The 13,628-nt window shown below is 36.8% G+C and overlaps 1 long non-coding RNA gene across 2 annotated transcripts in view; it reads left to right on the top strand.

The window, feature by feature from the left end:
• Window positions 1–13,628, top strand: part of LOC142603766 (uncharacterized) — a 108,476-nt gene that overhangs the window by 17,677 nt on the left and 77,171 nt on the right. For both annotated transcript variants that reach the window (XR_012837655.1, XR_012837654.1), the window contains exons 3-4: window positions 8,728–8,894; window positions 11,272–11,343. This is a non-coding gene — a long non-coding RNA (uncharacterized LOC142603766). The remainder of the gene's footprint in view (window positions 1–8,727; window positions 8,895–11,271; window positions 11,344–13,628) is intronic.

Raw genomic sequence — 13,628 nt, 5'->3', positions numbered from 1 at the left:
GGTTCTTAGCTAGCTCTTTTTTAAAGTCATTTTCTTCAGCCTAGTGTTTTAGAATCAGGACTTACTTTTCTGTGTAAGTTTGTGGAACAGGATAAGTCCATGTAAGTGCTGGGCCCCTTGTGGGGTGTCTCTCTGTCAAAGACGCTTTCCACCTGAATTCTGAATTTAGCATGAGAAAACTGTTTAGGTCTGGTCTTTCAGATTTTCTGTGTTGTCCAGTATAGCTGCTTAAGGCAATCCAGCTTGAAGAGGAACTATGTGAATCCCTAAAAGAATAGAAAAATACCCCCAGCTTGCTAAATATCTCTCTCTCCTTTTTTGTTTGTGGGTTGTTTTTTTTTTTAAAGATCATTGAAATGGACTTTTCATTAACTCCTGCATTTTATCAATTTCTACAGGCTCATAACATGTTAAGAAAGAAGTAAATTCAGTACTAACAATAGCTTTTCTTCCTTCCAGGTAAATTCGGTACTAGAGGAAACTTCTGTGTCTTACATCATTGCCATAATTTCTGAAAAGAATGTAAAATGAGACTGGAAGAGGCATAGTTCTCAAAAATAATATTCCTCCATCTGTAGGTACCGTATTTCTGAAATCTGAGATTTTTACTTTCATTTGAAATCTCCTTTGAAAACCCATTTTCAGCTTCTTTCTAAAAAATTCTGGATGTGATTGAACCTTTGGAAATCTGCTGGAAATTTGCAAGATACACAGCTAAGTCATGAAGGCAGGAAGTGAAAAAGCTCAGAATTTGGATGGACTCTGGTGCATTTGAATTTTTATATTTAAATATTTCCTTGAATTACATCTGAGCTATAACTTTTCATTCACTATAATTTTTTGCATTCTCCATAATTAATGGTACTCAAGACAAAACAATGTTCACATTATTTCAATATATCAACATATCATGTTCAAACTCATGTTTCTGTGAGTTAAAAAAACATACAAAACAAAACCCCAATAACCTATAGCAAGGAAGACAGGAAAGGGAGAGAAAAAAGAAAACCCCTGACTTAAAACAAAGACAGGGACCTACTTTTCTGTTCCTGATGGACTGGTGCAATACAATGAAGCTGCTGTATTCAATATAACTTTTAGAATAATTGCTTGGGAGGTAACCAGAAGAAGTACATTTTACTTTATCATGGTACATAAATAAAAGGGCAGACTAATTAATCATATAACTTACTAAAAGTGCTTTTTATTTTGCCATTTAGTATGCCGGAAAGATCATTTTCTTTAATGTATATACCTAGTATTAACATGATTTAATCCATCATGTTCTGTATTATGAAATTACTTTGTTTTACTCCCTGATCCAGCTGAAGATCATTAACCCACACTATTATCTAAGTCATACATCATTTGAGTGTATTACCTCATATAGAAAAAAGCTACTTCCCTCAGTTATACACTCCAACTCAGAAATCATTTTTTCTGGATGTTGCTGACAAGTAGAGCTGTTTTCATTAGAAAGCAGATGGTTCACTATTTCGATTCTGTTTTACCTTCACATTTGCTCCAGCTCAGAGTTCTTTGCTGCCAGTCACCTCATTGTTTGCCTCTCACAACATCCACATCCTGTATTCCAGACCTATCTATAAAATATGCTAAACATTCAAGCACTTTGTCTTCCCCCAAGACTTCCTCTCTGAATGCCTCATGTACTCTGCATCCTCACTTGTTATAAGTCAATGTTCAAAATGCGATGAAAGTGAATCTAATCATCTGAACAGTAGCTTAAGCTCCCACAGTTTTGCAGGTGTCTGTTAGTTAAGAGTGCCAAAGATCTAATTTACACATTCAGATCTGAGGTTGGGCTTGAAGTCACACCACTGGTGAATTTGCCTCAGTAGAGCTTTACGGCAGAATCTGGCCTTCTATAATTTCTTGCAGTTTGCAGATATGGTGTTTATGACATTGATATTTTCACCCTCTGAGTCTATATAATGCAAGTTCTGCTTGCGCTGCCCTGATACCATGGGTGCCTGGTAGGGTTCAATAAGTAGTATTCTGCAATGGAAATGTGTGTATGATAAAGTAGATAGGAAGGGTCACTCTGTCCTGAAGATAAGTATTACTTATGTATTTCTATTCAGAGTTAGCAACATGTGAATATCATCATATGGTAGAGCCAGGAGAGCTGCAGGCCAAGTTGTCTAAACAACGTCAATCCGAAGGTAAACGCTCACTTGAGATTTCTGAATATTGTGCTTCTGTGAACTATGGTTCCCCTCTCCTCCTCCCTCTTTAAATTAATGTATTTAGATATTTCTTGTGTAACTAGCTGTGTCAACTAACTGGGTATAAATGCACTATTGGTTTCTGGAATACACAGAAACATGTTTCCTCAAAGTCAATTTCTGTGTGGTGCTCAGCTCATGTAGGAAGCAGGCATGAAGTCTAGTCTGTTCAGTAACAATGAAAAAATACAGGAGTGAGAATATTGCCACACGTCTCCCTCAAGGAGCTCATATATTCAGAGGTTTGTGTTAAAAGAGCTGATGTGCATTTTCCTACAGCTCCAAACAGGGACCATGAGTGATAGAGGCTTTCTGGCGTGGTATCTGCACATGTGAGTCACTGTCCGTGGCAGAGATGAAGAAAGGAAAGGCAAGGTGGGAGTTAGTATTCTTTTGGACTTTGTTTTGCATTTCATGTTTCTAGCTGCTGCTAAGTGGATTAATTTTTTATTTTTTTAAAATGCTGTTTTCTTTATGCCATCTGTTTTGTGGGACTATAGTAAGTGCAGCCTGGAAGAAATATCCCAATAATCCAGTGTCATATTGTTACTGTGTGATTTTATCACTTCGAAAAAATAATCATCCCTTCTCACTAGCTTTATACGCATTTTTTTCCTGCACAGGAAATATAAGACAGAAAGAATTTTTTTTTTTAAGAATGCTTTGGGAAAATCATATTTGTTATCTTAACAGTAAAGCAAAAACATGTAATGCTCCCGATAGCCTGAGGAGACTTGTTTTTGTTCTCTTGGGATTTGCAAACAACAGAACTTACCTGCTTCTATTTGCTTTCCACAGGCATGTGGGAGAACAGTTAATTCAAAATTCTGTGTAGAAATGCTGGGCTATTCTAATGACTTGGCATAGGTTCTGGTTTCAAATCCTTTATAAAATTTCTAGCAAAAACATCCAGTTAAGCCATATAGATTGTTTTGAGTTAAAACAAAGACAGGGTAGTTCCTGAAAATATTTGTTGGGTTTTTTTATAATAAAAAAGAATAAATGATATTTTTAAATAGTTGTACTTGAAGTAACAGAAGACCTGTCAAGTTTCAGACTGGTTTTAGTTATCTCTAAGCATTAGCCTTGAGAAGTAGACTGTCATTCTAGTTAGGTGAGGAGACTAAATGCTCTCATTGCTTTACATTCCACTTATTAAAAATTAAATCCTTAGAGGTAAACCATCATTACATAACTTCACTTCTTCCATAGTATATATGTTTTGGTTTTGATCATTCTATACTGAAGATGATACTCAAACGTTGTAGCAATATATTCAGACCTGCTTTGTGTAGTTTTCTCTGATTTTTGCCATGTCCATCATGAATTCTGTTTTTCTTATAGCTTCAGGAAGTTTGGGGGGGGGGGGGGGGGTTGTCACTGATTATTCCCCACCCCTCCGCACACCCCCCATACTTCCTAACTCATGTCAAATTAACCATTTATTATTGCCTTCTTACATTTGCCATGTGTAAAGATGTTCTTTTCTTCATTCACACTGAAAACTAATATAGAGCTTGGCAAGAACAAGGGTACAGTGTTGGGATGGGTATTTGATTTTGTTAATTTTAAGTACAACCCATTCACCTATCTTAAAGTGCATCATAGGTGGGATGTGATTTAAAACAATGATCCTAAATAAACAATTCCTTTTTTTTTCTTGCACAGTTTTCACCGAAATTGTAGGAAGAATAAAGGCCTGTAATGACCATGCTTGCAAAATTCAAAGAAAAGATAATAGATTTGCATTGGTTCCAAATATCGTCATCTAGATGAACACCAAGGACAATGTTTAGTTATAGATTAATAATCCATGGTACAAAGAGTTCTGAACAAATTGGGGGAAAACATAAAGCTACAATATTAAGCAAAACCAAGGCTGAAGGTCAGCCTACAGGTACTAACCATGGTCAGTTATATTATTTTTAGTGATGACACAACATTGAAGCTGTTGAACTTGGCACCACAAACAGCCATGCATATTGTACAGAGTGAAGAAGCATGCAATTGGTTGGGGTTGATTTTTACATTTCTGTTTATAAAGTCCATGGACTCTGGTCTACTCTCAGTCAAATGTGGCTTCAGCATCCAACCTGAATAAATCTCACCTGAATAAACCTCATAGCTGTAACCCAGCTGCAAATAAAACAGGCCAAAAATAGTAGGTGCAGGTGCTGCTGCTTACACGTTATAAGCCAGAAACTGAAAAGGGTAAGGCATAAAACCAGATTATCTTCTGCAGAAGGAGCTGGGTGCAGCTGTCACTGGGGCTTTAGAAGTAATGCCTTTACACAGTGAAGTCTCTGTTGCAGAACTGCAAACTCCACGAGTTCACGTGGACAAGGTTGCCAAAGCGATGAGAGAAGAGCAGACCGCACAATCTTCTGGAGGGGCTGAGTTAGCCTACACTGAAGTATGTACAACTCCAGCTAGAGTGCCAGAAATCACCAAACTGTCCAGTTTAAACTTATCCTGGGCATGTCTATACAGTCTGGAGTATAGGCCAATCCATAAATAGCCTCACAGGCCATTGCTCTGTAGACAGCACAGACCCTGTTTTTGCATCATCATAGTGGTGAATGCTGTGAATAGCATTACTTGCCCTGTGTCCAAAAGATTTCTGTGCCACTCCCAAATTGCCCAGGGCGGCTTGCCAGCTATGATAGTGACTCTGTTGAATGGAGTTACCCTGAGCTTCTCTAGATACCGTAATCTACTCCTCAAGCTATCAGTTTATCACAGGTATTTTCTTACAGTTGGTAACTGTCATCTTCTGACAGTGATGCCCAAGTGATTTAAGAATTTACCTCCAGTAAACTGAGAGAAAAGATTATGCCTTAGAGTGTTCGACAGAATGTGATTTAGCATTGATGTTACCCAAAACATTTTTTTTCTGCTGAAGAAAGTATTTTGCAACTACCAGATTTTGGAGTTGCAAGTAATTATCAAAACAGAAAAAGGATATAACAACAACAACAAAAGTAGTACTGTGAACTGGTGGTATGAAACTTTTTTTAAAGTATAAATAAGTTAGTGCTTTTGCTTTATCAATTATGAGCTTAAGAGACACAAAAAAACTTCCATCAATTTTTCTAGCCTAGGTTTTGTCCCTACCTGAATGCTAACAGTATAATCACATAACATCATAAACTATCAAACCCTGGTAAAATAATTCCAAACAAACCAAATGAAAAGCCATGGGAAATTATAGCATGGGATCTTGACAAATTAAAATAGAGAACAACTAAGTACACCAGGTGCCATTCTAGGATTTGTGTGTGAGACTGTATAGGGAGTGCACAGACTCTCCTGATGTTCATATAAAACACATGCAGAAATTTCACCTGTTATTCTATAGGAATAAGTCATGTATCCTCTTCAAAATTATAACAAAAGCAGTTAGAAAATGTAAACTATTAAAACAAGATGTAATACTGGGCAATGGCAATTTATTTATAAAAATATGTAATTTGCCCTTATGAACACTGTTCAACTTCCATGCATGTTTTGCTGTTTTGAAATAACAAACTGACCTTTTCAAATTCATAATGAGGTATGAAATAAATGAGAGAGTACTGAAGGTGAGTCATTCATTAATCATAAGCAAAACAAGGCCGAAATCAAGGACACAGGAGCACAAACTGTAAAAGTAATAGGTTGCATAATCATTGTATTTAATATTAACTACATTATGTTTTTCATGTGAGTTCTGAGAAGTTGATTTTTTTATGTTTACATGAAACAAATCCAAGGTAAATTTTATTTCTCAATATTATTTTATCCTAGTGGTTGCCCTCTTTTTAATAAAGTAGAAGACATGAATTCTAGCTTGTCACATTACTATGAAGATTTAATAGAGAGGCTTAGCAGCAACCTTTAAGCCTACCGAAACGTTTGATTTAAGATATTCCACTTTTGGCTAGAATGTACTGCATTGTATAGCTACATCCCCTTCTTGTTTGTCATGGCAGATCTCCCATTAAGGACATAAATTCACCTGGAACTGGTTGTTTTGGCTAAAATAAATTGTTATTCATATTCAGCTGTCAGAGAAAGACAGACCAAGAACTATTATTTGAACCATTCTGGGCCTTTATCCTTCAAGAGTTCAATACACGGTGATTACACAATGTGCCACAAGGTTGTTCACAATCTACAGGTGACTGAGTATTTAAATGGTTAGGATAGCTCAAATGGATATAATAATAATTTTTTCTCCCATGTCAGTTTTCAACTGAAAACACAAGAACAAACTTGGTTGGAGGAAGATAAGGTGGACTGGTGACACAGCCAGGAGTCAACTCATTTCAAAATCATTAAACAGATGCATTTCCCTGTTTCTTGCACACTTGTTCTCTCATTCGGGTGGAGCTAGTACTGATGCTACTCTTACTTGTTACTTCAGAATTTGCTGGACCAAGAAGGAGAAAAAGAGAGGAGAAAAGTGCAGAATGAAAACGATGCGCGTAACTTACAGGAAGGTGGTGTTGTGGTTTGCAGCCCCCAATGTGATACCCGTTCACACCCTTGTCAGCTTTGTGTGTCTGTAACTATCTGCATACACCAGCAGTGATCAGGGTGACAAGCCTTCCTGTGAACCGTGTGCTGAAATCCCAGCATGGCTCACAGCCATGGGCCACAGACCACATGCCGCCCCCCTGGGGAGCACAGGGAGGCTCTGGGCAGCTCTCTGCAGGGGCTTCTCTGTTTCCATACAGCATGAGTCACGCTGGGGTCTGTGCAACACAGGTATGCTGGCCTTGGTTGTCCATACTTGTTCATCTTTTATGCAGACAAATATTGGTGTTACCCAGCAGATCTTGCCTTACCTGATGTCAGTCCTGTTAGTGGTCACAGGGGCTGTGTCCATGCAGTGCTCCGTGCCCAGGCATACGGATTTGAGTGCACGGAAACCAGGCTGCAAGTGCACTGATATGCCCTCGGATCTTGTCCTTCTGTGAACTCGGGAGGTAGCCTATGTTTGCACTAGAGTCTGGAAGAAGTGTTCCTGGGTCATCCAGTCAAATGGACTCATGTTGTAGTCCTAATGTAGAAGCTGCACTGGAACTGCTTATTAGTCCCATGTGGTTGCCCTCACTCTCGTACGCAAAGTCTGTGTGAGTTGCACCCTTTAGTGTGCTACAGCCTACTCCATGAAATGCTGTAGCCCATGTTAGAAAGGCTGTAACATCCATAGGTCAGAGAAGCTGCATTGCATGTTTTGTGGCTTGGGATCTGCCTCAGAACAGTCTTTGCTCACAGTTTCTTAGCTATAATTAATGCGTGTTGTTTGGGTGCATAGGAATGTCTGAATGAACATTTGACCACATTTAGACTATAAAACAGCCATTAATAGGCCAGTGTTTAATATTTAGATGGAAGTAATGATTTCTCAATGTTTCCATTAGGAATCTTTGCAACTTGAAGCAAAACTCTCTCTACATTTGTGTATTCAGAGGAAAAAAATTATCTGTTGATTAAAGGTACATACTCTATCTCCTTCATATGTTTTCTATAACCCTTGATAAAGAAAGTATGTTAATTTTTAAAACTCCCATTTAACCAATTTCATACCTTCTCTACTCTAACCTTTCTACATTTATATTGGTGTTAGATTCACATAGTGCTTAAGGTGTTTCTTCCTTATATGAGAAGCTATATATAACCTACAAGGTGTTAAAACCAGTAATTGTTAGTGATGATTTTCTTTCTAAAGAAATATAAAGGACATGATGTTTAATGCCTAGATCTAAATGACATTTTAAGATTGGATGGTTTTAGGGAGGAAAAAAAATGTCACCAATTTTTTTTTTTTTTTTTTTTTTTTTTTAAGTTGAATGGTATACTCGTAAGACTGAGGAATTTCCCCAGGTCTGTTAAAATCATACATTCCACTCAGGCCTGTGTAAGCGGGGAGATCTCCATAATATATTTACCTTCATTTTAGATGCAGGTGGTTTAACTGTGGTGCTCTGGTTTAGATTCCAGAGCAAATAGGTTACCTATGATATTATCATTCCCAGGAATAGATTGCCAAGCACTGCCTTTCTCGGGCAATATGGTTAAAGGGTTCAGCCTGTCCCCAGTGGTCCTCTGCTTGACTGCTTTTCCCAAGCTCTAGATCAATCTTTAACTCATCACTTTTAAATTAGGGTGAAATACCATGGAGAAGAAAGGGAACATAAATACTTCCAAAATCCAAGCAAATAGGATTTCTCACTCTTCCCTCTCCTAAACAAGTCACAATTATGAAGCCCACAAAGTTTTCTCTGTGCTGAACCAATTATTTCTAAATTTTTTGAAGCAATCTCTAACCTTCCAGCAGAATGTTTTAATTTTTTTTTTCCCCAAGTAATCTTCTAATGCTGTTGCAGTCTTCAACTTGGTACCAGAAACATTTTGCTATGGGCCTGAGAAGTCTGTCACAGTAAAAATGTGGAAAAAAAATCTGTACTATATCAGAATATTTTGCCTTTTATAGGTACCCCTGCCCTGCTCTTTGCAGTGTCTTGCACAAATAAACTCTCAGAATCTGAGCTGGACTTCCTCTGTACCTCCCAGAATCCAACTTCGCAGAGCTTCTGTTTTGCTTTCAGAGGCTGTTCTGGCAGCAGAGATGGATGGTAACTTATATCCAAAACTTAAAAGGTGAGAAAGATTTTGGCTTTTGGGGGAACTTGGACTTGTTTATGTCTTCAGCATATTTGAAATTGCAGTTAAAATATCTACAAATATATTCATGAAACATATCAAAGTTGAAAGAATGCATTTTAGGCTAATGCCCTCTGCTAGGTTAATGATTAATACTGTGAGAACTCAGCTTGGTATTTATTGTATCATGACACAAGTAAATTGAACTCTAAGCAAGCCAATATCTTTTTTTTTTTTTTTTTTTTTTTTTTTTTTAAGCATGCAATGCCAAATGATTAACTTCTTTGGTAGGATGGTAAAAACATGGGGCAGGCAGTACCCATTGAGAGTCTTTGTTCAGACACTTCTATTCACACTCTGTGTGGTATATAAAGGTCATAGTTCTCATAGAAGAAGGCTTTCTATTTCCAATGCAAAATCTAAATCATTAAATACACTTTACAAAAAAAATAAATTTCTGTTTTCATCATTGTACTAAAAAAACCCAACAAAACCCTTGCATTCTATATCTATTCCTAACTTGTCATAGTAAACTGCACCTTCTGTTATCTGCATGTATACAATGCTGTTTATTTCCTGCTGGAATTAATTTTTAAATTATTTTCAACAGAGGAGAACTGGAAATTCTCCATATCTTAAGTGCTCAGAAACTTCAGGATCAGTTTTGCTTCATGCTGAGGCTTATCAGATAGTTTTGCATTTATTTATTTGAGTTTTATGCATGTTCAATTTTTAATTTTGTTCTGTTCCTTCTCTTTGTCATGTATTGAACAAACTTTTTTTTTTAGAAATTGAAAAGGAGATGTATTATATAATAATTTAAGTAATTCCATCATAAATAGTAACTATTGAATACTTTTCACTTGGAGAACAGATGGAGTTATAAAACTGGTATAGGTAGAGAGAGCCCAATTAAGTAAAGCTTGTTTGAAAATTTGGGAAATTTGTTTTCAGAGTTTCTGTCTTAAACTACTTACAAAGGCTTTGGAAAAACACCCTAACTGTTCATTTGAGGTTTATGACTATGCTAACACAAACAAAGAAAAAATTTTGCTGATTCTTGATAGTTAAAAAAGACAAAAAGGCAAGTAGAGAATATGCTGTAAAAGCATATATTAGGAGAAAAGATCACTTGAAAATTTGGCCATTGTTGAATGTCTTTGAAATTCTATTTTGTATCAACAAACATAACTAACTTAAAATCAGTTTTCAATGGACCAACCAAAGCTACTTTACGCATCTATTTTCCTGCCAGATTTCAGTTTGATCACAAATGTGTCAGCACTGTAGCTCTTCCAAAATCAAAATTTTCAACCTTCTTAATTCTGTGGGGAAGGGTGTTTTACTTCACTAGAAAAATAGTTCTTTTTCTTGAAATGTAAATATTACCTTTCAGGAAAGATACTGCCTGAAAAATTCTGCCTGAAATGTGAATGTTTCAGAAAGTTACACACACCTAAAACTTTTAGAATTTAGATTAGAATAAAAACACTTGGACAATATTAAATATCCCGTTGTTAAAACCTGCAACTAGACTTCCCTGTCTGCAAAGACTTTAAGGTTCCAATTCCATTTTGCAATTCCCAATTTTTTCCTGGTAAGCTAGCCACTGTTTAGAGCCCCAAAGGTGTTTCACCTAATTTTCCTTATATGACAAGATAGTACATGACCAAGTTATTTAGATACAAAACAGCCTTGAGAATATCATCAAATCCATTCTAATTTCATTCATGCCTTGGAGATAATAATTTAAAGAGCTAGTCACTGCTTGCAATTAAGCATGGAGAAAATAGATCTGTCCCATAATTTATGTCTGCAAAGGTTGGGCTGGATTTGTAATTAATGTTTGCTCCTTTTAATGAAATACTCCAAAGGTCTGCACTTCTGTCATTCATGGAGGTAATTTTTCAATTGATTAGTAAAATAATACTTGAAAAGTAAATGCACCTGCTTTAGCACAGAAATGTCTTAGTCAAGTAGAGACAATGATTGGAGTGCTAAAAAAATATCATTTCAATACAGTAGAGACTGGAGTTTTACTCCTCCAGAATTCAGAACTCCCACTAAAGAGAAAAAAGGAAAAGGTAATTAAACCTCCAACAACTTCTTCAGCATGCTTTCATCCAGTTTAATTCCTGGGTGGTTTTCAGCATAGCTAAATACTTTTAGGAATGCATGCCTAAACTGCGCATCTGTACAAGTGAACTATCTCTGGAAAGCATGTGTTACAGCAAGACATAATTTTTATATTTGTGTACCTTAGTATTTTTGGAGGGCATGAACTAATCATTTAATATTGGGAATTTGTTTCCATTCTGAATAAATACTCAAAATCTAACAGCTCATTTGGCTTATATTCTTATTTCCTTTTCAGAATCAAACCTTTTCAAGCCTGCAAAATTGCAAGACTTGAGAGTTAGGATCCTGCAACTGCTGGTTTAAAATGGCTTGTAATGTCCTTTCTACAAAACAACCACTACCAAACTGAACAAAATAAAATAACAAGCCACTTCTGCCTGCCTTCAGGGAATTGATAAGGATTTTGTTTGAATTAATCACTCCAGAAAGGATGTTTGATGACTTCGCCAGTTTTGTTTAGTCATTTTGACACAAAGGATTACTATTCCTGTACTACAGAGACCTCACATTCTGTAGTAGTGAACTTTCTGGGATTGACCATAAGTCAGACTCGACAGAATGCAGAGTAGAAGCCACAATCTGTGCTAAATTTCTGGAGAGCCACAAACATCGGAGTCCAAGAGGTTTTGAACCTCCTGTCATCTCAGACAAGGATTTTGCTTTCAGAGAAAGAAGCAAGAGAAGTGAAGAAATGTGGTGAAAACAGCCTTTTTCCAGTGCTCAGCCTAATGGAGCGGAGTAATCCAGACAGCAGAGCAAGGGAATGTGTGTCATAAAGGAGGGCAAAAGAATCAATGTCTCATACTTCCTCTGCAAGTATAGTCATTAGATAAAAAGATAGCTGTGCATCATTTTTGGCAGAGTACTTGCCACCAAATTATCTAGTCACAGTTTTAAAAATTGAGCTCTGCTCAGTTATGGAAAAAGCATAGGCCTCTGTTCATTAAAATCTCTCATATGGCTGAGTCTTTTTTGCTGCTGAAAAGAACTTGATTTAAAGGCTTGTTTCTTTTCTTAGTGTTTCCTCACTGATGTGCTTTAGGCAGCAATGTTTGGACCTTTGCTGACATTGGCTGGGTCAGCAGGCAGCTGCTGTGAATCACCTCTGAGGTGTTCAGCTCTTCCTGTCCACTGAGGGAGCCCAGGTAGGACCACATGTGGCTTACACTCTAGGTGGGCAACACCATTTGACACCCCGCTATAGGACTGCTTCCCAATCACAGCCCTCTGAGAATCCCCGCTTGGCATTTTCCTGCCCAGAGAGGAAAACATGTGGGTTGTGATCCCTGCATAGCTGTAGCAGAGAAGCCTTCAGGACTTAGATCTTTTCCTAGCTCTTAGAAGAGGCAAGAGAAATGGTTAGAAGTCCTGTTGTGCTAAGCCTAGGGGTGGGCCACAGGAGTGACAGCAGGACACACAGCATGTGTACATTGTTTTGATACTGTGTATGCTAAGCATCACTGTATTATCTTGCCTATCAGAACATTCTACTCTAAGGATAAAAGTTTATAGTTTTAATGCTACAATTTTAAGTGTTTGAATCATCTGAAGGATCCAGCTCTTAACACTCGAAACGTAAGCAAAGCAGCACCTAAGGACTTTTAAAAATCCAGACCTTGAACTTAGTGTAACTCCCATTAAAGTCAATGGATGCTGAGTCAGACTTTAATTCTTTTTGCACACTAGAGACTCAAAAGGTGAAAATCCTGGCACCACTGATGTTTTGCCATTGACCTCATAGGGTCAGGATTTCATGCTAAAAGCCATAAAATGACACTGGCATTTCGTCACTATCTTGGATCAGATTCATAACAGTGACCCAGGAGAGAAAAATCTGCATAATCTATTCTACTGTGCGTCTACCCAGCACTGTCTCACCACCTTCTACCTTGTTTGAAGAAAGGGAATAATCTATAATTATGAGCTGCCTTTATTTTAGCCAGAATGAAGAAGAATGGAAAAATCCTAGGATTCATTTTTCAATCACCTTACTTAAACTAAGTAACTTCTTGATTATTTTAAATTAATATAATTGGAAAATTTTCTTGTTGAAATGAAGGGGGTTTTGTTATTTTTTTCAATACCTATTCTAAAAAGGCATTATAGTAAAATTGGAAGGCAGAATTCAGATTTATAGCTGCTTGTGAATGAAGTGCTTATAATTAACAATGAAAACTATGAAGAGTTTATATATAATTCCTTAATGATCCTTATTGAAATATTTAATTCAAGACCAGCTGGAAAGATAATCTTGGTTAATAAAAGAAAATCAGGGGATGAACTGATTTCTATAATTTAAGAGTACATGCAATATGTGATAGATGCTACATATTGCCAGCACTTAGATACAATAAACCAATAAAATAAAAAAATATTCTGCTGCCCCCTATCAAATTGTTTTCAAGATTGCACATGCAAAATATTGGCTATGCATTCTAGATGATAAAAATAATAGATTCCAAATTAATGGACATAAGTGTACTGGAAAAGACAATTTAAAACTTTGCAGGAAATAATATTATATATAACATGGCGGCTGTTACCTTAACAGATTTTTGATGCTGTAGAAGAATCTGAACCAAAAATCTGTTG

The sequence above is a fragment of the Balearica regulorum genome, chromosome 13 (genome assembly GCF_011004875.1).
Source record: "Balearica regulorum gibbericeps isolate bBalReg1 chromosome 13, bBalReg1.pri, whole genome shotgun sequence".
Classification (NCBI taxonomy): Eukaryota; Metazoa; Chordata; class Aves; order Gruiformes; family Gruidae; genus Balearica; species Balearica regulorum.
The sequence above is the reverse complement of the archived record's forward strand: the minus strand, read 5'-3'. Positions and strand labels throughout refer to the sequence as shown.